We start from the raw sequence: 26,300 nt of genomic DNA on the forward strand, positions 1-26,300 counted from the left end.
GTTCAGCCGACAAAACAGCTTTCAAGTTCAAGGTTAATTCAAATTGGATTTTTAGAAACACAAAGTCTTAAAACATTTGTACCAAACTAAGGGATTACACTCTTATCTTATCCTCAGAGAAGCTTTTGAAGAAGTGGGGGAAAAAAAAAGGGAGCTCAAATTTTAAACTGGTCTCGCAATTTGCCTGTCTGCGGCTCCCCCCTCAGGCAGCCTGCCTGTTATCGAAAGGTGAACACGATTGAAAAAAGGATTTGTATAAATTGCTTTCACCTGCTTCTTATATGAGGTTAATGAAATTGGAACAAAAAGGGATGAATCCCCCAGCCTGGCCCGGACCCCCAAAGCCCCCGATCCCAGCCTGGAGACCTCCCTCCCAGTAAGTCTGGAGTGGTGACACCTGGTCTCGCTCTGCCCCCATGAACTTCCCCAGGAGACCTGGAGGGCCCAGCCTGGCAGAGGTCCCGTCTGTCAGGGGTGGGCGTGCAGCACAGTGTGATGAGGTCTGAGCCTCACGCGCCAGCACCACACAGAGAGGCTGCCCCGGAGCACGGACGGCAGATTCCGGGTGGCTCCCTGGCCTCTGGAATCCAGGCGATAACATCGGGAAATGAAAATAAACAGGGAGGAGACTATACAAGGTGGAAGGTCACTAATTACTTTGACGGGGTAGAAGCTTCGTTAAATGTAATATCGAGTATTTTATTTTTCCCTCCGCCCAATTTTAAATTTCCATGTATTTGACGGAAGAAGAAATTGAAGACGCTAACCTTTCGGTGCAGATTTGTTTAGGTGCACGCGGGAGCCCGGCGCAGTGTTTTCCAGAACCGTGACTGCAGTTTGCACTCTAGCCCAGGGCTCGGGGGCTGGACGCCTGCCTGGACCCCAGCTGCGCCTTGAACTCTGTTGTGTATTGGAATTCCTAGAAAGCTGCTTTTTGCAGAAAGGTTTCCGCTGCTAAAACTTGTGTAAACACTGCCGTTGGTTTAAAGGGCAGACTCAGGAGGTTCGAGAGTAGACGGGACCTTTACACCCAGTGACCTTGTAAGCCAGGCGCTGAGCTGGCTCCGGGACTGTGACGGGTGAGAACAGACATGGTACCTTCAGCCTGTGGGCTGGAACAGTGGGGTGCGGGGCCCCTGCACCCGACCAGCCCCACGGCAGGTCCAGGTGCCTTCGGGGTGCGCCGGGAGAGCAGGGGCGCAGGGTCCCAGGGCTCTCCCTCTCTCTGTCTCTGCCTCTCCCCCTCTGTCTTTCTTTCAGGAGAAAACAAAAGACTCGTATTAAAGAGCCTGCCTGTCTCCCAGAGGTGTTCGGAGCTTCAAGATAAACCTGTCATTCTTCCTCGAAGGTCAGTTTTATTGGAAGATTTGGGGAAGTTATTTTTACGTTAAAACCCAAAATGGCCCTGTCGTGTAGTGAATGCCCAGTGCACACAGCATTCTGAGCAGGCAGGGGACAGAGCCCCACAGGTCTGCAACCTCAGGGCCTGAGCCCAGCCCCCTCTCCCACACCCACCACCGAGGTCCAGGGGCTGCGGCCACCGTGGACACCTCACCCCGGACCCAGGGTCCCCCGTGCCACCACCGCAGCAGTTTGCGCTCAGCTTACAGACCAAGCTCAGAACAACTCCTGTGACGTGTGACGACTGTCTGGGAGGCCTCCTCTTCTGGGGAGCGGGGATGGGGAGCTGAACTGACCCCGTGGCAAACGTGACGGGGCCCCGCTGAGCCCGGCAGAGCCCCCAGCCGTGTCCTGGGGGCCGGGAGGTCACAGGCCGTTCCCCGCCGAGCGCTGAAGCCAAGGCCACGCCTTCCGCAGTGTCCCCTTGCCGAGGTTTCAACCCTGTTTACCTTCCCTGAGGTGCCGAGGTCACTCCAGGGTGAGGTGTGCCCGTGCGGGGTTGAGATGTGGTCTAGGGGCGCCTTTACGGAGGGTCCTGGGCTCCTCTGAGTCCACGTGTGCACGCGCCGCCTCGGCCTGGAAGCTGTCCCGGTGACGTGGTGAGGCCCCGTCCACACGCCCAGCGTGGTGCCTCAAGGGTGCAGCCCTGGCCTCACTGGTCCGCACCTACGGCAGCCTGATCACACCGGCCTGCGCCCGTTCGTCCCACTGTGGGCTGCGCAGCTGCTGGGCAGCGTCTGGCACGTAACAGATGCTCAGTGAAAACTTACTGAAGGAGGGAGTAAGTCAGCGGGATGTCCTCGGGCACAGAGACTGTCGCCCTCCTTTTCGTCCCCGGCATTCGGCACGGCAGCGGACGTACAGGGAGCACGCCGTGACTGTTTATTCCAGGAAGACACTACACAGTCCTTAAAGGAGATTTATAACCCGCTTCAGTAACACACGTACTTTAAGGAGAGCGGTACCCTTCACAGCGAATCTCGGCTCCGCGGGTTTGCGGCAGAGACGAACTTGCAGCATTTCAGGCCCAGAGACGTACAAATATTTTAACAACATCCCAATGACTGATTAAACAGTGGCTCAGCCAACACGCCCTGAGTAAACAGCTTTCTATTCTTAACTCTGCTCCCGTCTCACCGAGTGTCCCAGGGCTATACTTACATCTGGGATACGAACGTTTCATCTGGCTTTGAAATGATACCGCGAAACCATCGTGATCATCTGGACCTACCAGGGCCGTCCCTGCCGGTCACTCAGCCCCACCCACATCACGGCTGGACGTGCAGGACGTGGGGCTGGCCAGCCGGAGGCAGGGACAGGCTGGGACCCACGGGCGTCCCCACCCCAGCCGTTCCGGCTGCTCTTAGGAGGTGAGCGTGTGAGACCCTGCGATCAGCCACTTACTGCCCCTGTGGGGGGTCGTATCTGCCCACCAGCCGTGGTTCTGACACGCGGTGCAGGGGGGACCCACTGCGTCTCAGGTGCATCCACCTCGGTGGGCCTTGGTGGGAGCCATGTGCACAGGGTGGCCCCGAGGGGGAGGCTGGCAGCCTCCGACCCTGTGATGGGCGCCTTGTTTGCGGCATTCTCAAGTGGCCGCGGTGGAACAGTCACGAGTTTCACGTATGACAGGAAGCCTCTTGCCGAGTGCCGTTCACCCCCGCACCTGGATGGGCAGACAGACGAGCTGGACCAGCCTTGACTGGGTTTGGCCAGGAACCCCCCAGAGCTGTGGCTACTGGGTGGTCGAGTCGGTGGGTGAGAGCATCCCCTTGGCCGTGGGGGCCCAGGCAGGCTCTCTGTGCCATCTGTCCAGCGCCCCGGGCAACGGAGAGGTCGGAGGGGATTCACCTTTCCCGGCAGCATGCCTCCTGCCTGGGCCTCGCTCACCCGAGCGGGAGCCCGGGGCACAGAGCGCGTGTGGACCGGTTTCGAGAATAAGGCTTTGAGTCTGCCCCTCAGCAACGACGGGGGCGTTCAACACACAGGAGCAGCTGGGGCTGGCTGAATGCAAGTCTAGTTAAAAAAATATTTTGAAGAAATACGAAGGGGTCGAGTGACCTCATAACACTTGAATTTACAGAACACGATTTAACTTCTCAGGGCAGAGGTGTGTGTTCTGATGCCCCATCTTGATGCCTTTTACGTGGAAGACGCACAGCAAGTGCTGGGAATGAAGGATCCCTTTGTTCCTCTGTTTGTCCAAGAAGCATCTGCTGAGTTAGTTCCCGGTAAACACGTGGACCGTCATGCCTCTGGGAGATGCTCGGATCGAGGACGGTGTTGAGAACGATCAGCTACTCATCAAAGCTGTCTCGGGAGGAGGATGCTGTGCGCTCACCCAGGCAGCTCAGAGTGGGAGGTGAGCACGCCGTTCTTCAGAGAGCTCACCGGAGGGGTCTCCCGGGAGGGTCCGAGACGGCCTCGTTCCCCTGCTCTTGGACCCTGAGCTGCGCGAGAAATGGGTGGAGACCAGGCTGCGACCCGGGTCTGCAGGGTCGGGAGCCCCTTGCACTGCCGGAGGGCCTCTTGGGTGGTAAATCTCACGGACTCCAGCCCTCCCCTCGCTTTCCCTTGCAAGGGGACGGGATACCAGCAGGACGGCCTGCGTGCTGCAGGCTTAAACCTGCACAGGACTGAGGGTGTAGCTCTGGCCTTGCTGTTTCAGAAGGAGCTAGACTGAACTGTGTCCCCCAAGTCCACGGGTTGATCCCCATTGTGGTTGTGTTTACAGATAAGGCCTTTAAGAAGATGATTACGGTTAAATGAGGTGACCAGGGTGGGTCCTGATCTGATAGGACTGGGGTCATTGTAAGAAGAGGAAAAGGGGCTTCCTTGGTGGCGCTGTGGTTGAGAATCTGCCTGCCGATGCAGGGGACACGGGTTCGAGCCCTGGTCTGGGAGGATCCCACATGCTGCGGAGCAACTAGGCCCGTGGGCCACAACTACTGAGCCCGCGTGTCTAGAGCCTGTGCTCCGCAACAAGAGAGGCCGCGATAGTGAGAGGCCCGTGCACCACGATGAAGAGTGGCCCCCGCTTGCCGCAACTAGAGAAAGCCCTCGCACAGAAACGAAGACACAATACAGCAAAAATAAATAAATTAATAAACTCCTACCCCCAACATCTTCTTTAAAAAAAAAGAAGAGGAAGAGATACACCAGAGATCTCCCCCTGTCTCTGCATGTGCCCAGAGGGACAACCACGTGAGAACAAGCGAGAAGGTGACCATCTGCAAGTCAAGGAGAGAGGCCCCAGGAGAAACCAACCCAGCCCACACCCGGATCTGGGACTTCCAGCCTCAGGGCTGTGAGACAATACACGTCTGTGGTATTTGTTACACGGCAGCCTGAGCTGACGGAGACAAAGGGTGCACTGGGCATTGGGCAGCTCTAGGAATGCAGTGTCCACCTTTGGGTGAAAGAGTGTCTGGCATCTCCTTGGGACCATTAGAGCCAGGTTTTGCAACGTCTTCCGTTCTCTGCTTCACGTACAGTGTGCTGCTCACCTGCTTTATGTGCAGTTCCCTCCACTTTGAGAGAAAAAAATCAAGAAGGACATAATTCTACCCATGCCAGGCTGGCCGCATACTGCTCTCGGGGCCGAGGGGCAGCTCTTTCTCTCCACAAACAAAGGCTGCTCTCTGTCCTGGTGAAACAGGGACGTGACATTTTTAAAGGGTAGAATAAATTTGCTTTGGCTTTGGTTGCCCTTTGCGGAGGCCACAGGAGCCCCCAGGGTGACACATCCCCTCAGTGAGAGGAAAGCCTGGCAGACAGTCACACAGGTGCGTGGACAAAGACAAGCGGGCTGAGGCCCTGGGTCCAGCTATGCGCGCACCACGTGTTCATTACAAAGTTAACTTGACAAGTATTTCATGAAGCCTCAGTACACGCTTAAGTGGCTCGCGGTTTATTTTTTTTAGAGGGAAGGGTTATTTATTTATTTATTTATTTAGTTTTGCTGTGTTGGGTCTTCGTTTCTGTGCGAGGGCTTTCTCTAGTTGCGGCAAGCGGGGGCCACTCTTCATCGCGGTGCGCGGGCCTCTCACTATCACGGCCTCTCTTGTTGCCGGGCACGGGCTCCAGATGCGCAGGCTCAGTAGTTGTGGCTCACGGGCCTAGTTGCTCCGCGGCGTGTGGGATCTTCCCAGACCAGGGCTCGAACCCGTGTCCCCTGCACTGGCAGGCGGATTCTCAACCACTGCGCCACCAGGGAAGCCCTGGCTCGCGGTTTTTACCTTGGTACATTTTTCCTTCGCTGGATAGCCTGGCAAGGCTTCTCCCAATTACAGCTGGGCCGGGGTCCCCGCAGGGTTACCCCACAGCCTGGTGGCTGTCAGTGTCCAGCACTCAGAGAGAGTGAGCCCTGGCACCTGCCCGTGGAGGGGGCGTGGGGGGCATGCAGCCGCTGCCCTGTCCCTGTGATGCTCCAGCTCTAGAGGGCCCCCCGGGCTGTCGGCTCCTGTGACGCACAAGCCCCGCGGGCAGGTTCCAGGGCCCCTTGACTCCCACTCGGGGTCGGCACTCCCGTTCTGGCTCCGCGGTCCCAAGTTAGAGCTGACCGAAAGGACCCCGTGCTTCCCTGTATGGCGGTGTGGTAAGCACGGGACCCGGGCATTAGTGTTCAGGCGCACTCAGTGTCCTGGCCGAACAGCTGCCCGTGATTTCCAGGGCAAGATACCCCGAGTGCCGCATCGCCGGCTGGAATGTCTGGAGTAGACCTGCCTGTGAACCAGGACATCGTGTGTTAAACTACACACACCCCCACCAGCAGGGAGCGGCCGCGTCTGAGGCCAGTGACGGGGGCTCCAGGAGACTCTCGGTGGCCCAGATGGCTCAGGGCCACAGGCCAGAAAGGAGAAGGCCCTGCCACCAGCCCTTCTTCACCCAGGCCCCCCCCCGGCCCTCGGTTGGGGCCCTGCTCACACGTGCCTTCTGGGAGGCAGCTGTCAAGGGCCGTGTCTCTGACTCATTCATACCCGAGGCCCCAAAGGGCCTCACTTGTCTGGACTGTCCTTTAAAATTTTCATTTTGTCAGGAGTGCTTTCACTTTTAAACAATATTAAGCCCTCTTGGTACTGTATTTCTTTTAAAAGTCTGTTTATTGACCGTTTATTGCACTGATTAGAATAAGGCTGTCACAGCCAGCTAACCACAAGCCCGTGACGCACATGCCAAGCACAGACGGCACCCGCAGGGCCTTGGGAAGGCGGACGTCACACAGTCAGCGCACGTGGACCCTAACGTGGCAGACGAACCACTGGAGAGAAGAGAGGTCCCAGGGGCAGGGCGGAGGGCTGCTGTTGGCATGAGGTTTGCCAGCCTGGGCAACACAGAAGCAGGTCCGGGGTGCCCGGATGTTCCGTGGTCTGTGGAAGTCCTCGGGCCCCCGGGGGGCATCTCCCCTGCTCTGAATCCGACACAAGAGGACAAGCAGAGCGGCGGGTGGTGGCCGGGGCTCTGTCTGCAGCCGCCAGGGGTGTTTCCAGCGTGACCAGCGCCGCCTCCCACGAGGCAGCCCCAGCGTAGCTTAGGACCCAATCACCTGGTATCTGATGCGTTGAGCATCTAAGTCATCGTCATCACAGGAACGATCAGAACACTGTGCTGTTTCAAGACTTGTTTTATGGTTTCGTGCTGTCATTTTAATTACACGAAGCGGGAAGGCAACCAGAGTTTTAACATGTTACCAGGTCAAAAGAGGGCTCTTCCGCCAGACGTCTGCCCTGGCCCCGGTCAACTTCGGCTTGGAGGAAGGGTGCAAGGCGTTCAGAGCAGAGAGAGGGAAGCAGAGGAAAGGGACGGCCCCCAATGTCTGAATTTAAGGTTAATTTTGCATTAGGTTATTGTTTTTATCGGCGCCTCCAACTTAGACCGCGTCCTCATTCCAGGGAGCTCTGAGCACTTTGTGCAGAAGGGTTCACTTCTTGTCCCCAAGTCCCCGTGACATGGGGACACATATCACTTTGTAAAATACGGTGGAGAAGCAGCAGCAAAGCCCAGCGGGAGACTCGACTTGCCCGAGGTCACATGTGACCGAGATGCGCCTGGGCTTAGAGCCCAGTCCTGGGTTCTCAGCCGGGTCTGAAGCTTCCTTTCCCAAAATCACAGCAGCTCAAAGCAAACAGAAGCAGCAGCGGCTGTAACGCTGCCTGGCCCTGCCCCAGGGAAATTTACAAAACGTGTGCACGTTCGTCGGTGGCCTGGCCTCCTGTCCCCGGTCATCCCTGACTTCCTACATCCACTTCCCGAGCGCTGGACGTCTCTGGGGAGGGATCCACGCTGAGTCCTTCACCCCGAGGAGGGCGGCGGTCCTCAGATCACCCCCAGAGCACCTGCATCCCATCCTACTTTTTCCTTAGGGGAGGAAACATAGGCTCCCGTAAAAAGCCTAACGTGGGAATTAGAAGCCGCGCGGAGCCTTTGGATGTCGTGACAGCCCTTCTGCGGCCTGCGGTCACTGAAGTGGCCCTGGCCCCGCGGCCCAGGGCCGACTCAGAACCCCGAGCTCTCCTCCACGTGCCAACCCTCAAGGCTGTCATTGAATCAGATACTGGATAAGGAAGATGATAATTTCGGTCACTGTGCAAGCAACTCTTCCCTAGAGTCGCCATGTTGGTTTCTGTGGGATGTGCTCTGGTGTTGCACGAGGTCTGAGCTCGTTCACATACACACCCAGTCTCTGCACACGGCCTCGTGGGGGATGCCCGCCGGTGGCCTCCGGCCACAGACAACATCCTTCCCACCAACATCTTTCCCGTCTAGAAGTGAGGGCTCAGCAGGTTCCAGGTGGAGCTGGACCACTGGGCCCACCCGCGCGCTTACACTTTGCACAGCCACGGTCTCCTTTACTGACTTCTCATCTCTGTGCTTGTTCAAACATGTATTTTAAGGGTGCTTTTCTGCCGGCCCACAGGCCCCCTTCCTCCACAGACTTTCTACCCCTTTAGTTTAACCCTATTGTACACACAGACACGCTTTTCTTTTAACGGTGAGCTACCTTAACTGCTTTTCCTGGAAGTAGGTATACTATAACTTACAAATTTCTTCGTTTAACATTTTCTCCGAGATGGTAGGTTCTCATAGCGCATGAGACACAAACCTACCCGATCACCGTCGGGGACTCAGCCACAGACAGGCCACTAGACAACCACTGAAGCACGTTCCTCAGCCGCGGCTCTGGAAACCCCTCACTTCCCACGACACGGTGGGGTTCTCGGCCCAGCAGAGCGGCCCCGTGCCACCTGGTGGGGGCAGATGAAAAACGCCAGTCCACTAAAATATCCTCCTCGTTCTGTTTTGCTGGGAAGGTGTTGCCTCTGGAGGGGCTCCAGCCCAGAGCCTGATTGAGAACAATACCGCCTACCCGCCCAGTGGCTTCGGGAGGGATGGTTCCCACTGCCCTGCTTCCATCACCCACCCTCCTCACGCTTAGGTGAGATGACTATTTCCCGGCTGACCAAGCTAGGTTCCGGCAAGGCCCCGGCAAGGATGCTAAGGAGATGCTAACCTGCCTTCCCCACTGGCCCCAGTGGGAACCGTGAGCTCCTGCCACGCTGTGTGTCCACGTGCATCGAGAGGACCACCCGACGGCAAGTCAGGCACCGGCTCCGTCTGGCTCTTTTCTGGGCTGCGTCTCTGACCACGGGGGAGAGCTAACGCTTGACGCTGTCGGGCTGCTTTCTGTTCTCTGCTTTTGTGCCGAGTCCTTAACTCGACGAATACTTACTGCACGTGTTAGTGAAGTCTGGTGGAGACACGAGCACACACGACTGACGGAGAAGCAGTTCAGGCTGATGGGACAGACAGAGGCCACTGAGACGGAGGATGGAGTGGGACATCCCAGGGTGGGGGCGGGCGCTCAGAAAAGCGTTCCTAGACGCCGATCTGGATTAAAGAGTTTGGAATCCAAAGAAATGGAAGATATTGGAATATCCACCTAAGTGCAGCTGACTGGGGCCCCCAGGCTAGTTTTTAGGGAACCTGACCCCCGTTCTTACCATCCAGGCCATATGTGGGTGTGTGGCAACAACGGGATCCACTCTGGGGATGATAAACGGCTCTTCTGTGAACATGCCCAGAATCCCATTTAATACTGAAATGTTACAACGAATTCTATACGTAACACACAAGCAGAGCTAGGATACTGCAGCCATCTACAGCCTCAATTTAAGACGGGAGACGGGTCTGCTTTCGAACTTCAGGAAACAATGAAAGTCTGCTCTTTGCACGTGTGAAGCACCTCAGAACGTCCAGGAAAGAGGAGACGCGGCAGGCAGTGCGCGCGGCCGGTTCACGTGGAATCCGGCGGGGCTGGGAAGCCAGTCCATTGCCCTCACGCAGACGAGCGGGCAGGACCAGCGGACTAAACGCCTCTGACTGAACGTCTGGGGCTCGCTCCCGGCCCCTCGCTGTGTCGGGCAGCCCCTTCCCCTCCCAGGGTTTCTGGGGGTCCCGGGCTGAGCACCCCCCTCCTCGGGCCACACGGTCCTCGTGCGCACCCCCGTGCTTCTGGGCCCCCGACACTACGTGTGAGGGGGCGGACCGAGTGCTGCCCCGCGTCCCCGAGGACGTACCACGGGCCATGCGGCCTAGCGTCGCGCGGGGAAGAGGCAGGGCCCGATGGGGGCCCCCTCCCCCCACCTGCTTCTGCCCCTGGACACCCAGGTGGGCACAGCAGCTCATATGCTTGGAGAGGAATTTCTCCCGTGAAGCTGCCCCTCCAGGCCCCAGACACCTGCTCTCTCCCCGAGGAGCAGAGGGGCGGCTGGGGAAGGGGACGGACTGCGACCGGGCAGAGCTCGCGACCCCCACCCCTTGCTTCCCCCGCATGGATGGCCCGGCAGAAGAGGCGAGGTGGCGTGGGTCTCTGTGGGCGCCCTCGGGGGCTCCCCAGGCAGCGAGGGCCCCTCTGTTCCTGCTCCCACAGGGCAGCAAGCGGGGCCCGGCGGTCCACCCTGACCCCCGGTCCGCGGGGTCGTAATCAGCGGTCTTTACGCACGAAGCCGCCAACGGCTGCTCCCCTGGCTGGCGGGGGAGACGGAGAGGAAGTGAGAAGCCCTGCCCTGGCGAGAGGAAAGGCCCCCTTTTAACCTGCTGGGAACGAGCCCCCAGGAACCATGCAAACCCTCCCCCCTCGGCCCCGCCACGTCTGCAAGGACTCTGCGACCGGGATCCGGGGCTTGGAGGAATCGCGTGTTTCCAGCCAGGGCCCGTCCCTGTCTTGGGGCGGGGGGTTGGCTGTGATGGAGGGAGGGGCCCCTCCAGCGACGGGTGAGCCTGGGGGGCTGCCGTGGTGGCCGGAGTCTCAGGGAACGGAGGTGCGTGGGGCTGGGCTTCCACGGTGGCTCAGGTGGTGCCCGGCCAGGTAACTCGCTGAAAACCGCTACGCCCATGGGTCCCTGAGGACCCCAGACTCCCCAGACTCTGCCCAGGACTTGGTGGAGGAAGTGCAGCACTGAGGCTCTCCGCACGGAGAGGGTCTGGGGGCTGCAAGGCCCAAAGGGTCGCAGGTAAAACTCCAGTGTCACAAAAGGGTTACAGAATCCAGCAAATCCATTAACTGCTTAAAGAGACGCTCCTTCTCTGGGCTCACTGACGACGGACTCCCCAGGCTGGGTGTGGGCGCCGGCACAAGGGCTCCGTGTGCCTGGTGGCGGAGGGACATTAACGGGACGACGAGGGAGGGACACGCTGCTGTGCTGGGAGGAGAGGGGCTCGGCGTGGGCCTCGGAGAGGAGCAGAGACCCTGAACTACAGACGTGACGGCTCCTCCCAGCAGCTGGGGGGGTCCACGATGCACCTGCTGTGGGCCAAGGCTTATGTCTCCCCAAGTTCACGTGTGGAAGCCCAGACCCCAGCGTGCTGGGCTCGGAGACGAGGCCTCTAATTGCAGCCGAGCGAGGCCTTGAGGGCGGCCCGGCCCGATGGGATTAGTGTCCTTCAAGGAGAGACTCCGGGAGCTGCACCCAGCAAAGGCCACCTGTAAGCCCGGGGCCCCCATCAGACGTGCAAGCCACCAGGCCGTGGTGTTTCGCTGCTTCCCGGGCAGGTGCCAACACAGCTGTAAGACGACGGCCTCCCCCACGTGGCCCGCGGGACCTGCCCAGAGACGTGCGGGAGGCCCAGGTACCCCCCCTCCCCCGCCAAATGCCTCTGCTGCTCATTCGTCTGTGGTCTCAGCTAAGCCGTCTACCCTTGGGTCTTGGCTCCTCCACGGTGCCCACGACCCGCACGTTCCAGGGCTGGGGCCCCAGTGGTTGTCAGTGCAACGCTAAGAGCGCCCCCGGGGCCTGCTGAGCCCTGAGCTGGGGGATGAGTGAGAAGGGCTTCTGCTCCTCGGAGAGTGTCCTCCCCCCTCACCTCCTCCCCGAGGCCGTCACTGGGGTCGAGAAGAGGGACATCGCTCAGCCACCAACAGGTGACCTGCCCCAGGAGACCAGCTTCAGGGTGCGGACACCTCACGGCTGCTGACGGCTCCTTCCTATCGCCCCGGGGGCTCCGGCACGGCAAGGGGAGGAGGAGAGCCGGGGGGGGCCCTAGACGCCCTCCCCTTCCCTGGAACGCACCCCAGTTCATCTGGAATCGATCGGGGTACGTCTCCATTTCTTCTGAAAACAGGTTCTGGCGTTTAAACAAACGCCTATGGCTCCCAGCGCATCCTCTCCCCTGGCTCCGCGGCCGAGAACCTCACCACCTCCTAAGAGGGATCTGCTTAAATATGCCGGGGGCTGGAAGCCTCAGTCGACTGGTTTAGAAGCAGCCGGAACGCGAGTGTTCTGAGACGAGCAGACCAACCAGGATCCAACCTGCAGAGATGCTGTCTGCCCGTGACGTGGGAGGGGGGCGGGGGGCAGGGGGGGCAGGCATCGGCCCACCCTGCTGGATGGGAGCGCTCCGGACCACGTCTCACGTCTGCACGGAAAGGGTTCGTGGACGGAGACTCCCTAAATAAACGACTCGATGATAAGTACCCCACCCCCGGGTGAATCCCCCCGAGCTGGAGCTCCCCTGATTCCGAAGGCGCCGGAGCAGACAGCCTCCCAAACGCCCGCTAATGGCGCGGGGGCTGCGCGCGCAGCCCTCCGGGGAACTGGCTTCTTTCTCGGTTACAGACGGCAAATGGAGACATTCTGCCAGGCGCAGGGAAGCCCTGGGCGCCCAGAGTAAAGAGACAGCTGCATGCGCCGGGGAAGGTGAGGCCGGGTCAGCGAGGAGAGCGGGCGGAGAGAAAGAAATCCACACCGGCAGCACCCCGGCCTCAGCGGCTGCCTTTACTTTTGAATGAAGGCTCCGTGCATTTAAATTAAATGTCAGATATAATTTCGCATGGAGGCATCACGCGGCTGCGGGTGCGCGCGAGGCCGACAGCTCTTCTGAGTGGTTAATTGCTGCACCTCCTCTCGCGCCCTTTCCGACACCTCGGATGGGGGGCGGGGGGGCTTTCCATCTACTTTCAGGGGAGGGTCTCTGCAAAGGTGCAGACCAGACACGGCTGCTGGAATAGAAGAGATCTCAGTGCAGGAGATTCTTCCCTGTTTCTGCTCCACCGCCGACGTGGGCGTCAGTAAATGCAGGTGGAGGAGAGCCACGCAGTAACCGCCCTTGGGTTTCCGTGCCCCCCAAAGAGAGGGGACCATTTCCTGTGGGAAAAAGTGGCTTGAACACATTCCTGCCCTGGAAAGAGGCCTGAGGAGGAAGGAGGGAGAAAGAACAGAAGAGAGAAGCAGGAAGGATTGGGGGTGAGATGGGGGTAGGTGAAGGGGCCCCCAACCTGCACACAGCTCGGCTCCTTGACGTGGACGGATGAGCGCGTGCGCCCACGGGGACCTGAAATCGCCCGGAGAACGAGGCCTTGAGAGCGATCCTGACCCCCGTGGGCAGAGGAGCTGCAACCAGGCCCAGCCTCAGGCTCTGAGCTTCAGACGCCGGTGCGCTGGGCCCGCGTCTCCTCCCTGGACCTTCCGAATCCCGCGGCCACTCCCTCTGCAGCTCCGCTCCGTGGGGCTGCCTTGTTTCCGGGGCAGAGACACCAAAGCGGCCAGGCCAGCGGGATGGGGAGAGGTTGGGCGTCCCCAGCAAGGCGGGGGCGGGGCTCCAGCAGCACGGGGGCTCCTGCGCATCGAGCCCTGCCGCGCAGCCGCTTCCAGCCCCTCCCAGTTCCAGGGGCCCGGGTTGCCTGAGCCTCAGCCTGCCCGCCGGCCCCTCCTGGGGCAGCCGCCCCGCCCCCGGCCCGCGCAGGCCCTGCCCACCGCGCTCTGACCCTTTAGCCTCGCTGTTTTCCAGATGCTTCGCATCCAGACGTCGGCTCCTGCCTCATCGCGTGCCACCTCTGACCGACTGCAGACCCCGCCTGGTCTAAACCCCCGTTCAGGCGCAGTCACACTGCTCTCGTTGTTGGTGTCCAGGCCTTTCCTGTCCTGCCTGGACTGCCGGCTCTGATGGTTTCTACAGTATTTCAGGACAAAAGAACTACAGTCAAAGGCAGCGACTCGTCGGCACTGGAAACACGGTGACCAGAGATGAGACGGCTCCTCCTCAGGGCCGGGGACGAGGCCCAGCCATCGCTCAGAAGGCCCTGGGCCTCGGCGCACACCCTTGTCATTGTGGAAGTCCTGCTAGGGACACGGTCCCAGACGGCTTCTGCCGAGGCCAACGGTGTTGGCACGCAGGGTGGTCCTCCGTTTCCAGGTCAGGGCGAGGCGGACCGACCCCCCGTGGGTGGCCGTGCCAGGCCTGTGGGGACGTGTGGAGCCCCCAGAGCACGCGGCCTCCCTGTGGTACCACCAAGGGACCTGCAGGGTCACCTTCGAGGAGCTGACGTGCAACACACACCCTCGGTGATAAAGCCGTGCCGACTGTGCCTTGAAGGACCCTTCGCTCTGGACTGTTACAACGTACAAACGCAGAGTACCATCTACCGCACGTCATCTGGACTGTTACAACGTACAAACGCAGAGTACCATCTACCGCACGTCATCTGGACTGTTACAACGTACAAACGCAGAGTACCATCTACCGCACGTCATCTGGACTGTTACAACGTACAAACGCAGAGTACCATCTACCGCACGTCATCTGGACTGTTACAACGTACAAACGCAGAGTACCATCTACCGCACGTCATCTGGACTGTTACAACGTACAAACGCAGAGTACCATCTACCGCACGTCATCTGGACTGTTACAACGTACAAACGCAGAGTACCATCTACCGCACGTCAGCTCATCTTCCTGCCAGCCTGTTCCCCCCTCGTGCCATCAGAAGGCCCTAGAAAAAGGCCATATAATGGGGGCTTTTCTGTTCCATCAGAATCCAGGTGGACGTCCCAGCTCCTGGCCGTCCTGTTTCGGGAGTGTCCACCTCTCCGGTCTGCGAGAGGTCTCCTGCTTTGCGACCGCTGATGTGGACGTTCACCTCCGTCCTGTCACCACCCTGCTCACCTCCAGCTCACACCGTGGGCTCCCTGGAGGCCAGGAGCAGCTCCAGCAGCTGTGAGGCCTTGACTCAGCATTCTGCGTGCACACGTCCGCTGTGGCTGAGCGCTCACTCCAGCCGGCTGCCTCCCCCCGACGACCCCCATCCTTGGAAAGCCTCGCCCTCCAGCCTCCTGATGCCCACTGGGTCTGTGAGTGGGCGCTGGGAGAGGCCAGGCTGATGGGGCCACGAGGTCAGGAGCCGACAACCCTGGGGTCAGGGCAGACGGTGAGGGCAGTGCAGGCCCCCTCGGCCCACACCCACCAGGTTTAGGAAGAACGGTGCTTGGTGGACAGCCTGTTCTCTGGGGTCCCCCGAGCTCAGGCTGGTCCAGGAAACGCTGCTCGCTCTGGACAAGGTCCTCTGGACGAGGACCCTGGTGCCTGTCCAGGCCTGGAAACAGGCAACTCGGGCTACACAAAGTTGACCGTTTCAGAGAAAAATTGGAACAGACATTTAAGTTGCACTGAAATTAAGGTCTGTGATGGAAAGTCTGCGGTGGGGTCTGCTTCAATGGAAATAAGGTCTAACATTATGAAATGTTACTTTAAAAAATTCTTTGTGGAAAACACAAACACGGAAATTTTAGATTATGCGAGCTGGAAAGACACTTACCCGGGAAGCTGATAGCTTCCAAACGTTGAGGAAACTAGAAAGAATGTGATTCAAATGACTTCTGATGGGTTTTGTTATTTTTACATTATCATTTAGCGCTAGGGTGCTGACGAGGGTACCAAGGGCCTTCCTTTGAGAAGCTCCTCAAACTTCAGAGCTTCATACTTACAGCTTTCGGTTTGGGGGTGAGTTTCTAAAGCTGAACCATCTCCATTCGACCACCAGAAAAATGGGAGAATTTTCTATTTTCAAGACTGCTTCCCATGGTCGTGTCTTATGCCCAGGCCCCCAGGCAGCGTCAGGGGTGAGCATCGCGGACATAAAACAGCGTGGCGCTTAGTGGCTGACCGTTCTGACAGTTCATGGGCAGGATTTGTGCAAACACACGAGAATAGTTTTTTTGTTTTTTTGCGGTACGCGGGCCTCTCGCTGTTGTGGCCTCTCCCGTTGCGGAGCACAGGCTCCGGACGCGCAGGCTCAGCGGCCACGGCTCACGGGCCCAGTCGCTCCGCGGCGTGTGGGATCCTCCCAGACCGGGGCACGAACCCGCGTCCCCTGCATCGGCAGGCGGACTCCCAACCACTGCGCCACCAGGGAAGCCCCCTACACGAGAACAGTTTTAAGCAAAATACCCGTGTGAAAAATGTAGTGCCGAGATAAGACTTATTTACGTTAGAAAGTAGTAGTGTGTGCGTGTGTGCGTTTAAGTGGAATTCTCTGGAAAAGTGGTATTTCCGAAAAGGAGTTTCCATAAACGAGTAAACTTTGGCCACCGTGGCTGGCTCCGGGTCAGGGTCCTGGCTCTGTCCTGCTTGTGGGGGACTTGTAATCGTAACAACGTCACTGCCACCGCGTGAGGACCACAGAGCTGCCACAGCGATCGGACCAGAAAAGGCCTGGAAAGCTGGGAGCACAGCGACTCAACAAACACTGGCCAAGGCTATAGTTTACAGGAGTCACGAGAAGCAATGTGTCGGGAGAAGGGAGACAAAAAAAAAGAGAAAAATCAGCCTGCTCCTGATGGACGAGAACGCGCTCAAGAGAAACAAGAAACGGCTTCTCCGCTCCACCACTCTCCGGCCAATGTGGACAGACCGACTGGCCGGTCAACAGTTCAGACCCAGGAGGTGGTCTCCGCGAGAGCCCAGGAGCCTGCGTGTGCAAAGCTCTCCAAGGACGGGTCACGTGGAGGAGTCCATCGTGGCCCAGGGCCAGGGAGGGGGCAGGACTCCAGTGGGCAGGCGGGCACGGGGCTCCCGGCAGGAAACCGGGAGACGCCAGCAGAGCAAGGGTGTGAGACCCCAAGGGCGCGGGGTGTGAACCTTCCGGGCGGGACACGCAGGTGCGCACAACAGAAGCAGCCTCTTTGTGGGGACGGCGCTCTCCCAACTAGACACAGGCAGGCCAGGCCCTGAAGGAAGTTTCACGGAGGGACCCCGCATCCCCCAGGCCCCAGGCAAGCCCACTCGGCATCCCCAGGGTGACTGATGGCAGCAAGGAGGGGCAGGCAGGCGTGGGGGCCAGGCTGAGCTCTGCACGAGCCCCTGGCCACCTGGGAAGTGGGAGGAGGACGGACCAGCGTGAAGTTGCGGCACTCGGAACGCTGACTGTTTCTGGGACGTGACCTGCTTCAGAGCAGGCGTAGTTCACTTCTCGTTAGGGTGCCTATCACGTCGCCCGTGGAGGGGAGCAGAGACACTGGACGTTTCACTCGTGGATTAGATTGTTTCCTAAATAATGTGGTTTTGTTTTTTTTTAAGAATCCCCCTCATCACTGTATTATTAAAAGAAAATCTAAACTTGCAAAACGTATTTCAAGGAATAAGAGAAATAATTACCCGAAGACCCCTTTGCTCTACGAGCAGATCGTTGCAGAGACCTTCAAATAGAGGCCACGTGACTGGGCTTGAAACAGGGTCTCAAGGGACCTGGCTCCGCCCCCGCAGCCAAGACCCTGGAGCCCAGGCAGCAGGGCTCCCGGGTGGCCCTAAGGGACCTCTCTGGTCCAGCCTTTCAGGCAACCACCTGCTGGACGTTGTCTGAACTCAGCCCCTGGAGTCCAGCGGGCATGGCCTGTAGGGCCGATACCCCGAGGGGAAGAGACACGGGTGCAGAACCACGGCGGGTCTGGGGGAGGGGCGGGGAGAGGTCTCTTCCACTGGCTGCTGGATACAGACCAGTGAAAACCGGATCTGAACGCGGACGCTCGCGAGTCCTCCCGCCCTCGGGAGCCCTGGGTGCCCTCCCTCTGCGTCTCCCTGGATCCCAGCTGCCGGGAGGGCCAGGGTAACCCGTCTCCACAAAGGATGCGGCCACAGGGAGGCTAAGCGGGCGGCCCGAGGCCACATGGGGGGCGGTGCCCCGGCTCGGCCTGCATGAGGCCCCAGACATCATCCCTGCGGTGACCCTGCACAGGTCCGAAGGGAACCAGCGAGACGAAGTGGCCCCTTTGTGCTGGGAGGGCCGGCGGGGACAGGCAGCCCCACGCACGGGCACAGCGCAGACGCCCTCCTTCGGCCCGCCGAGTCCTGTCTCTCCTGCACGCCCACGGCATTGTCATCGTCATCAGCTCAGATGCAGGGAGAGGAGGCCGTGGCCGCTCCGGCCTCTAGCGCTTCCTGCTGGCCGCCTGCCCTGCAGGGGCTCAGGACCCACCAGACGCAGAGCCGCAGCTGCCACGCCCCGCCCCGCCCCGCCCCGCCCCGCCCCTGGTCCCCGACGGCGGATCCCTGTTTCCTATCCCGTCCCGTGGTTCTGCTCCAGCTGGGCGGCCCGAGCTGGGCCCCCGCTTCCAGCCAGGCTCCCCTTCACTCATGTCGTGAGGTCCTTGTGGAACAACTGAAGGAAGGAATCATTCTGGAATTTTTGCACTTAGAATTGATGTCGCACGTTCAAAGTTACACAAGTCACGAGGACTAGTTTTGATGTCCTCCTTGGGTCTAAAAATCCGGTAACTAGAAGCCTTTGGGACTGACGGGGCTCCCCCTCTCTGGCCGCTTGGCCTCCTTGCGCTCTGGGGACTGGACGCGGGGTCTCGGGTCGGGTGTGGGCTGCTGTATCTTCTCTGCTCGACTAGCGTAGGCTCCTGCAGAAAGTCCGAGCGGTGTTGACAGCCAGACACTCCCTGGTGTTGCCAACGTTCCTGCACATTTGGGGAGACGCGGGGAGGTCTGTGGCTTCGCCCCAGGTGTGGCAGCTCTGCACCTCCAGGACGGCCCCGGTCTTTACCCAGCTTCTGTCAGCACCTCGTCGGAACATAACAGCCTCACTCATCGTGCAGAGCTGAAAGCTGGACCTTAAGGAACACGGTGCTCCCCTTTCAAACGCCTCCTTTTGGTGGAAGCCAGGACAGCGACGGCTCTCCCAAGGGGTGGGCCCGGCTCCACCTGGACACCCTTCATTTTCAACGCTGTGCTTTATTGGTCGATGACTTTCACACTCAGATCTGCAAGCTCTAGGCTTGTGACTTGCAGGTTTAAAAAAATGCTGTTTCGAATGTCGGGCACCTGGGCAGCCATCCTAGCCGAGGGTGCTCGTGTGCTTTGGGACGAGGCCACCGCGCGTGGGCAGGCTCACCTGCAGGGGGCACCTGTCCTGGTCCAGCCTCCCCGCGCCCCTCGGGGTCTGGGCGGACCTCGGTCGGACGGCCGTGCAGGCCTCCTGTGTGTCTGCGTTGGCAGCGCCGGTGGGAACCATCATTTCTTGAGGCCAGGTTGGCAAACTGGGTCGCTCTCAGCCCCGCCCTGCACCCCCCCCCCCACCCGGGTGGTCCTCGTCGTCCCTTCGTCGTTGGACAAGCGTCAGTCATTCTGCTGTGGAGCCGCCTTGGGGACGTAAGACACGGCCCACCAGAACCCTGGGCGTGGGCAGTGGACACACGGCCACGCCAGGAGCACCGCTTTCTGACCCAGGTACCCCTACATGTGCACTGAATTCCCACAACCTCCCTACCAGTTGTGGTCATTTCCTGTCTGCCGGGGGCTCAGGACCTCGCCCCCACCCCCTACTGACGTGGGGCGGACGTCTGACGTGGAGCACGGCCCTGGTGAGGCTGTGACCCGGGCTCCCACAGAGAAACGAACTCTGCGTGGTCGGGGTGCAGCGTCACCAGCCACGTTCCCTCGGCCTTAAATCCTACTAAGCACACGTGGCCCCTGCTTCCTAAGTGCTCATACTGCAGATAAAACCACAGCAAGCCTGGCTCTTGAACTGACAGTTATCCGGACCCAGGGCCGACTCACAAGAAAACCGTGAAGCAGGAAACCAGTGGCGGCTCCCCTGTCCCATCCGATCCGGGCCCGTGGCCCGGCCTCACCACCTGCGTCCGGCAGTCGGGCTCGCCCCCCACCCCCGACGGACATCCTGGGATACCTGCCTGTTACCAGGGCACCAGGAGGCAGGCAGTGGGGCAGCCCCTCAACGTCCTGCTGCCCTGGAGCCTGGCCCTCCCCCGGCCCATGGGCACAGGGCACACTGGACGGGGTGCCGGGCAGTCGGAGCCGGCGGGGGCCCGGCCCTCCTCATGCCTCCTTCCCTCCTGTTTCCCAACAAAGGAGCACCTCCTACGTGCACGAAGGCGCCGTGACGCCCAGAGGCTTGGCTCTCGCGGCTGGAGAGCCGGTGGCCAGCGGCCAGTCGCCGTAACTGTGACCCGCCTGTCGCCCGGAGCACAGCTGGCCGGCTGGCCGGGCTGGAGCGGGTCTGGTGGCCGGGGCGGCCGCCCTCCCCACGGCCCCCAGGCCCCCCTCCCGACCCGCTGGGCCGCACTGAACGGGAGCCGCGGCCTCCGCGGCCCAGCCTGCAGGTCAGCACCCAACCCGCCGACAGGGCTCTTTGCTGCAGATGAAAGTCCGCTTAAGGGCTTAGCGCTCGGTCGGCTGATTTCTCTTCATTAGGAATTAATTTTTCACTCGGCTGGCCAGGGCTGGTGGCAAGTCCTCACGCCTGCCACGTGGAGTCGCCAAGGGCAGGAAGGCGGGGAGCCCCGCGGGGGACGGATTTGTGCCGGGGAGGGAGGGCCGGCCCCCGCTGTCCCCACTTCTCGCCCCGGGGGAGAAGCTGGCCGGGGGCAGGAGGCCCTTGTGGGCGCGCAGGTCTCCTCGGGGTGGGAAGCGGGCCCCGGTCGGTGCGGGGCTGCGGTGAGGATCCGTGGCGGGCTGCACCCCGGCTCCCTGCTCTGCCTGGGGCTCTCCCGCCTCAGCTGTGCTCGCGGGGAGCTGATTCCACCCGGCGCAGCCCCGGCTCACACCAGCCCGCCCACACCTCGGAGAAACCACAACGCCTACCATCTAATCGGACCCGTGACCTGCCCCCGAGCTCCTTCATGCTGGGCTGAGCACCGCGTTGCCCGAGCGCGGGTGGCCTTAGTCACAACCACTCAAGACGCAGCAGCAGTGGTCAAGACAGGCTGCGTGCCCACCCACCAGCGAGGGCGTAATTGTAAAAAACCACAGGAAATACCAAGTGCTGGCGAGGGTGCGGAGAAACTGGAGCCTTGTGCGGTGCTGGTGGGACTGCAGATTGGTGCCGACACAGTGGAGAACGGAGCGGAGCCGCCTCAGGCACTGAACGTAGAGCCGCCTGTGACTCAGCGGCCACAGGTCTGGGTATTTACCCAGAAGTCGGGGACTCAGATCTGTGTACACCATGGTCTCAGCAGCACTATTCGCAAGAATGAGGGAGAAACGACCCAAATGTCCACTGAGGGATAAGCGGATAAACAGTGTGGCCCAGCCGTGATTCAGTCTTGAAAAGGAAGGACACCCTGACACCTGCTACAACATGGAGGAACCATATGGACGTCATGCTGCGTGAAGTATGCCATTCACGAACGGAGAAGACCTGTGTGACCCCACTTCTGTGAGGGCCTCGGGGGGCTCAGGGTCACAGACGCGGAAAGCAGAGGGCGGAGAACGGGGCAGGGGAGGGGCTGGGGAGTCAGCGTTTAATGGGGACAGAGCTACAATCTGGGAAGATGAGAAAGTTGGGCAGGTGGGCGGTGCGGATGCACCTAACGTCCCCCTCCGGAGGGGCCGAGAGGTCGGGTGTCTGCAGGTGGGGACTTTCCCCTCCACGTGGGACGCCCGCACGCCCGGGCACCAGGCTCCTGACCCAGCTGCCTCCCCTCCCCTGGTGTGGAACCTGCCGTGGAGCCTCAGCGAGTCCAGCGCGTCTCCCCCGGCCGTGGTTGCTCCCCACTCACTTTTATCCAACACGAGACGAGGGCCGTTCCCACGCCCACGCGTGAGGGCTTTGGGGAGCGTCAGGGGACCAGCCTCTGGGATCCCTGTGCCCTTGCCTCCCGGCCTGTCACCGCCACCCCAGCCAGACCCCAGTCAAGGGGACAGACTCACCGGCCCTCCCCCAGAATCACGGCTGTGGGCATCTTCTCGGGGCCCAGAGCCCCCTTCTTCGGGGCCCAGGGCACCTGGCCCGGCCCAGCCCCGGGTGTCTTCCTGTGCCTGAAACCGTCGGCCGAGGGGCGATGCTCTCCAATCCCGGGCGTGGGGAGTTTCTGTCCCTGTCCCCAGGAAGCTGCATCCGACCCTGCTGCTGAACGCGGCAGGGCTGGTCTTGGGGCCCTGGCTCCCTGCCCCACCGGGCACGCAGCCCCCTCAGGACCCAGGCTGCCCCTGGGCCTGCCTGCCTGCAGGACACAGTCTGACTGCCCCTTCCCACCGAGGGGTCGACACAAGTCCCCAGGGTTCCCTCAGCCACTGGGGGGAGAAGGCGGGTTGTTCTGAACCAGGGACGGGGAGGGAGAGCCTGTCCACGTGCTCCCGGCCTCGGAAAGCCCACAGCAGGCTCGTGGGTCTGGTCCAGACAGACCGGCAACGTCCCGGAGAGGCAGCACCGTCCCATCTGGCACAGGATCGTTACATAGCCTCCTCCTAGTCAGCCAGCCAGCCGGTCAACAAACATCCCACTGCAGAGACAACAGCGGAGCAGAGCCCGGGCTCTGCGGGAGCTTCTCCTCCAGGGGACTTGCTGTCACTTCCACTTACAGCGTGTGTCCCAGGCTGTGTCCCGAGGGCTCGTGTGGGACCTGGGGTCCCTCACCAAGACCCTGTGCTGTGGGCCCTGTTCTCACCCCAGTTCCCAGGGGAGGCGCAGCTGAGTCGAGGGCGCTCGGGGCTCAGTGACTCAGAAGGATTTGCCGCTGACCCTGCGAGGTTCCCCGACCACCGTCCCCAGTCCCAGCCTTCCCAGCCTCTTCACCAAGGACCCTCCCCTGCTGCCGCCGCGGTGACACAGGAGTGAGCCCTGTGGCTCCGACTCGCCCTGGAATCTGTTCACGGGGTCCATGGCACCAGAATGCCCCTCCCTGGTCCACGCCCGGCTCCCCCCACGCTGGAGCCCGGACGCGGGTGCAGACCTGTGGCCCCGGGGGATGCGGCGAGGAGCAGCGATGTGGGATGTGAGTCCCCGCCACCACTTCCCGTCGGAGACGAGGCGCTTTGGGGCGGGGATGCCCCTCCCGTGTTTACAGCAGGGGCACGACGGGTACTGCCTGCTCAGCTGTTCAAAGGCCGCGAGCCTGAGGTGGCATCTCTGCCGGGTCAGCTTACAGATCGCTGCCACGCACATCCACCCTCCGACCTCACACCCACAGCGGGAACGCTGAGGCCTGAGCAACGAGGGAGGGGCTCCATTCTCTTCCTGCATCTGGTTTTAATCATTAGACTGACCGTCCATCCATTCTCTTCCTGCACCTGGTTTTAATCATTAGACTGACCGTCCACAGCACCTGCTTCCTCGGAGTGACCACCTTCCCTCTCCCACCTTAACCTGCCCTAAATCTGTGCGCTTTACAGTGCTTGCATAGAGACGTCTGGGAAGCCCTCACACGAGCCGCCTGACGGGACGCCCGAGCTGGGGATCATTCATGCTCATACTTACAAGTTAGGAAACCCAGTTCCACGAAACAGTGCCATTTGCAGAGAGGCGGATGGACCTAGAGACTGTCATACAGAGTGAAGTAAGTCAGACAGAGAAAAATACCGTATTATACCGCATATATGTGGAATCTAGAAAAATGGTACAGAAGAACTTATTGGCAAAGCAGAAATAGAGTCACAGATGTAGAGAACAAACGTATGGACACCAAGGGGGAAAAGGGGTGTGGGACGAATTGGGAGATTGCGATTGACATATATACACTATTGATACCATGTATAAAACAGGTAACTAATGAGAACCTACCGTATAGCACAGGGAACTCTGCTCAATGCTCTGTGGCGACCTACATGGGAAGGAAATCCAAAGAAGAGGGGATGTATGTGTATGTATAACTGATGTACTTTCCTGTACAGCAGAAACTAACACAACCTTGTAAAACAACTATACTCCAATAAAAATGGATCAAAAAGGGAAACCCAGTTCCAGAGGGTGGTGACTGTCACGGGCACCCACTTCATGACGGAGCCGGGTTCAGCCAGGCCTTCAGAGTCAGGCTCAGCTTTGTTTTCAATCATCAGGCGTCAGTTCCTGGCCTGGGGTGCAGCGCTGGCATCACTGGTTCTTGCATATTTAGGAATCCGGGCGGGAAGGGGCCGCACAGGAAGCAGCGACTTGCAGCACCGTGGAAAGGCAGGTAGGACCTGACGGGAGCTCAGCTGGGGCATCAAGGGCCCTCGGGCACGGTGACGGGAGTGTGTCCTCCTGCCACTTCTGCTGCTGAAGACGAGCAATGGACAGAGAGGTGCTGTCCTGAGTCACAGACGCCAGCACGGCCCCGGTGCCGTCCTCCCAGACACACCCAACCCAGACGCTGGGAGGGCAGACGCCACCCGAGAGCCCAACTGTTATACTAACTGTGAGCAAAGGATTTGGTGAACAGGGTACAGCCTCTCTTTGTGCATCTCTGTGAAATCCCTAAATGGCCAGAACTTCAAGTTCAGGCCATAGGAGATGCTCAGAGGACGGTCCAGCAAGTTCACTTTACAGTAAGTGAATGGCTGTTTGCCCCTCCGAGTGGCTCATCTGCACACGTCTGTGCCACCTGAGCGTCCACGGCAGCTCGGCGCCCACGTGCAGAGCACCCACTGTGTCCACACGCCAAGAAGTGACTACAGCCCAGTGGCAGAGCGTGGCCACGGCCTGGAGGCCCACCGAGCCCGGCCACGCAGACGTGTGCCCTCAGCCTCAGGGCTCATTTTCACAAGGTGCCGTGACGGTGACAAGTACGAGGCGCTTGGGAGGTGCTGGTGGGGGGGTGACCGGTGATGACGTGCCAGGGACGGTGACAACCCCGCCCCAGCCCAGCCCGGCCCAAATGTTTCAGTCCAGAGAGAAAAGCAGCTAAAAAGAAAAAACTAAAAACATTACCCCACAGGAAAAATAATTTGAAAATGATACTGATTTCCTTAAAAATTTAAAAACCATTTTCATTTATCTTGATCTCATCGGTTCTGCTGAGGGGAGCAGTTTGCACTTTAATTACAGCGTCTCTTCTTTAGTAAACAGTGAAAAGTGATCAGAGGTGTTTCTGGCACCCGCAGGCCAAGACCACCTACCGAGGGTTCGGAGAACAAAGCAGGGTGTCATCGCAGAGATGACTCAGCGGACTCAGTCCTGCCTGAGTCAGACGTTCCCCGGCATCGCGGCCCCGTTTGTCAAGGCACAATTACTGTCACACTGTGCGGTGCCGTTGGGCGTGAGGCTGCGTGTGCCCGTCGGCACACAGCGTGGCCTGGTGTTGGCACGACTTTTCACGGTCGTCTTCATTAAGCACCGAGAGCGGGAAGCGCTTGCCGGCGCCCCGTCATCGTCATGACAACGCCTGGCGAGCTGGCTGCCCGCGTCCACTCGGGAGGAGATGCTGAATGTCCTCATTATCTCGGCTCCCGCCTGCCCTGCCCGTGCCAAGGGGGGTGCAGGGCACGGGCCGGTGATTTATCCCCCGCGGTTGCTCTCGACAGCCTGGTGTGGTGTCTGGGCTTACGGCCCTGGTCTGATTTCACAGTTTAATTACTGCTAATCCGGCCGGGGGGGTGGGGGCGTGCTAGTGAGCCGCCAGCAGCCCCGCAACAAAGGCCTCCGCAGCCTCCCTGCGCCCGCCCGCCCGCCCCGCTGTGCTCCCTGGAGCTGTCGGCCTCCAGGTGGGACGGGAGACTAAGCAGTCGTGCAACCATGAAGCCTGCAAACCTGCAATTTCGAACATGCGTCCCAACCACACCAAGGGGTGAACATCAATAAGCTGCAAACGTCTGGGGCTTTTGCTCCCACAGGCCCCACTGGGTCCCTGACAGACCCCAGGCCCTGGCGGACGTGGGCACGGAAGCCCACGTGGATTCAGCCACGTCATGGGTTCCTGGGGTCCGTGTACTCAGCTCCACGCTCGACACCTTCCCTCGGATTCCAGCCGGCAAAACAGAGCCGTGAGCACCTCCTGCACGTGGGGCCCCCTCCAGGGTCTCCCTGACTCCCGTCTGCCCCGCTCCTCCCCAGGGCCTGCCGCCTGCGTCTTAAACATGGAGCTTCCGCACCAACCCCCCCGCCCCCACTCTGCTCCCGCCCCTTTGTTCTTCCCAAGACCGGGGACAGTCTGAAAACTCCTATCAGATGGTGTTGCCTGACCTCCATTAAACTTGCAATGGTTTACCGCTGCTTTTAGGGTGAAGACCCTGAATCCCCAGCACGGCCTGGGAAGTCCCACTCTGACCTGCGAGGACTCTCCACGGTTTCCGGGCTTCGCCTCCCGGCCGTTCTTTTGGGAAGGGCTGCATTTCCCGCTGCCGCAGCCTCCGCCGTGGCCGTTTCTTCTTCTAGAGCCCCGTCCCGCACCGCACCCCTCCTCCACCCCCTT

At 60.2% G+C, this 26,300-nt stretch overlaps 1 protein-coding gene across 4 annotated transcripts in view; it reads right to left on the reverse strand.

The window, feature by feature from the left end:
• Window positions 1–26,300, reverse strand: part of PTPRN2 (protein tyrosine phosphatase receptor type N2) — a 689,600-nt gene that overhangs the window by 146,411 nt on the left and 516,889 nt on the right. The window lies entirely within an intron of this gene.

Source organism: Tursiops truncatus, chromosome 9, assembly GCF_011762595.2.
Source record: "Tursiops truncatus isolate mTurTru1 chromosome 9, mTurTru1.mat.Y, whole genome shotgun sequence".
In the NCBI taxonomy this organism is placed as follows: domain Eukaryota; kingdom Metazoa; phylum Chordata; class Mammalia; order Artiodactyla; family Delphinidae; genus Tursiops; species Tursiops truncatus.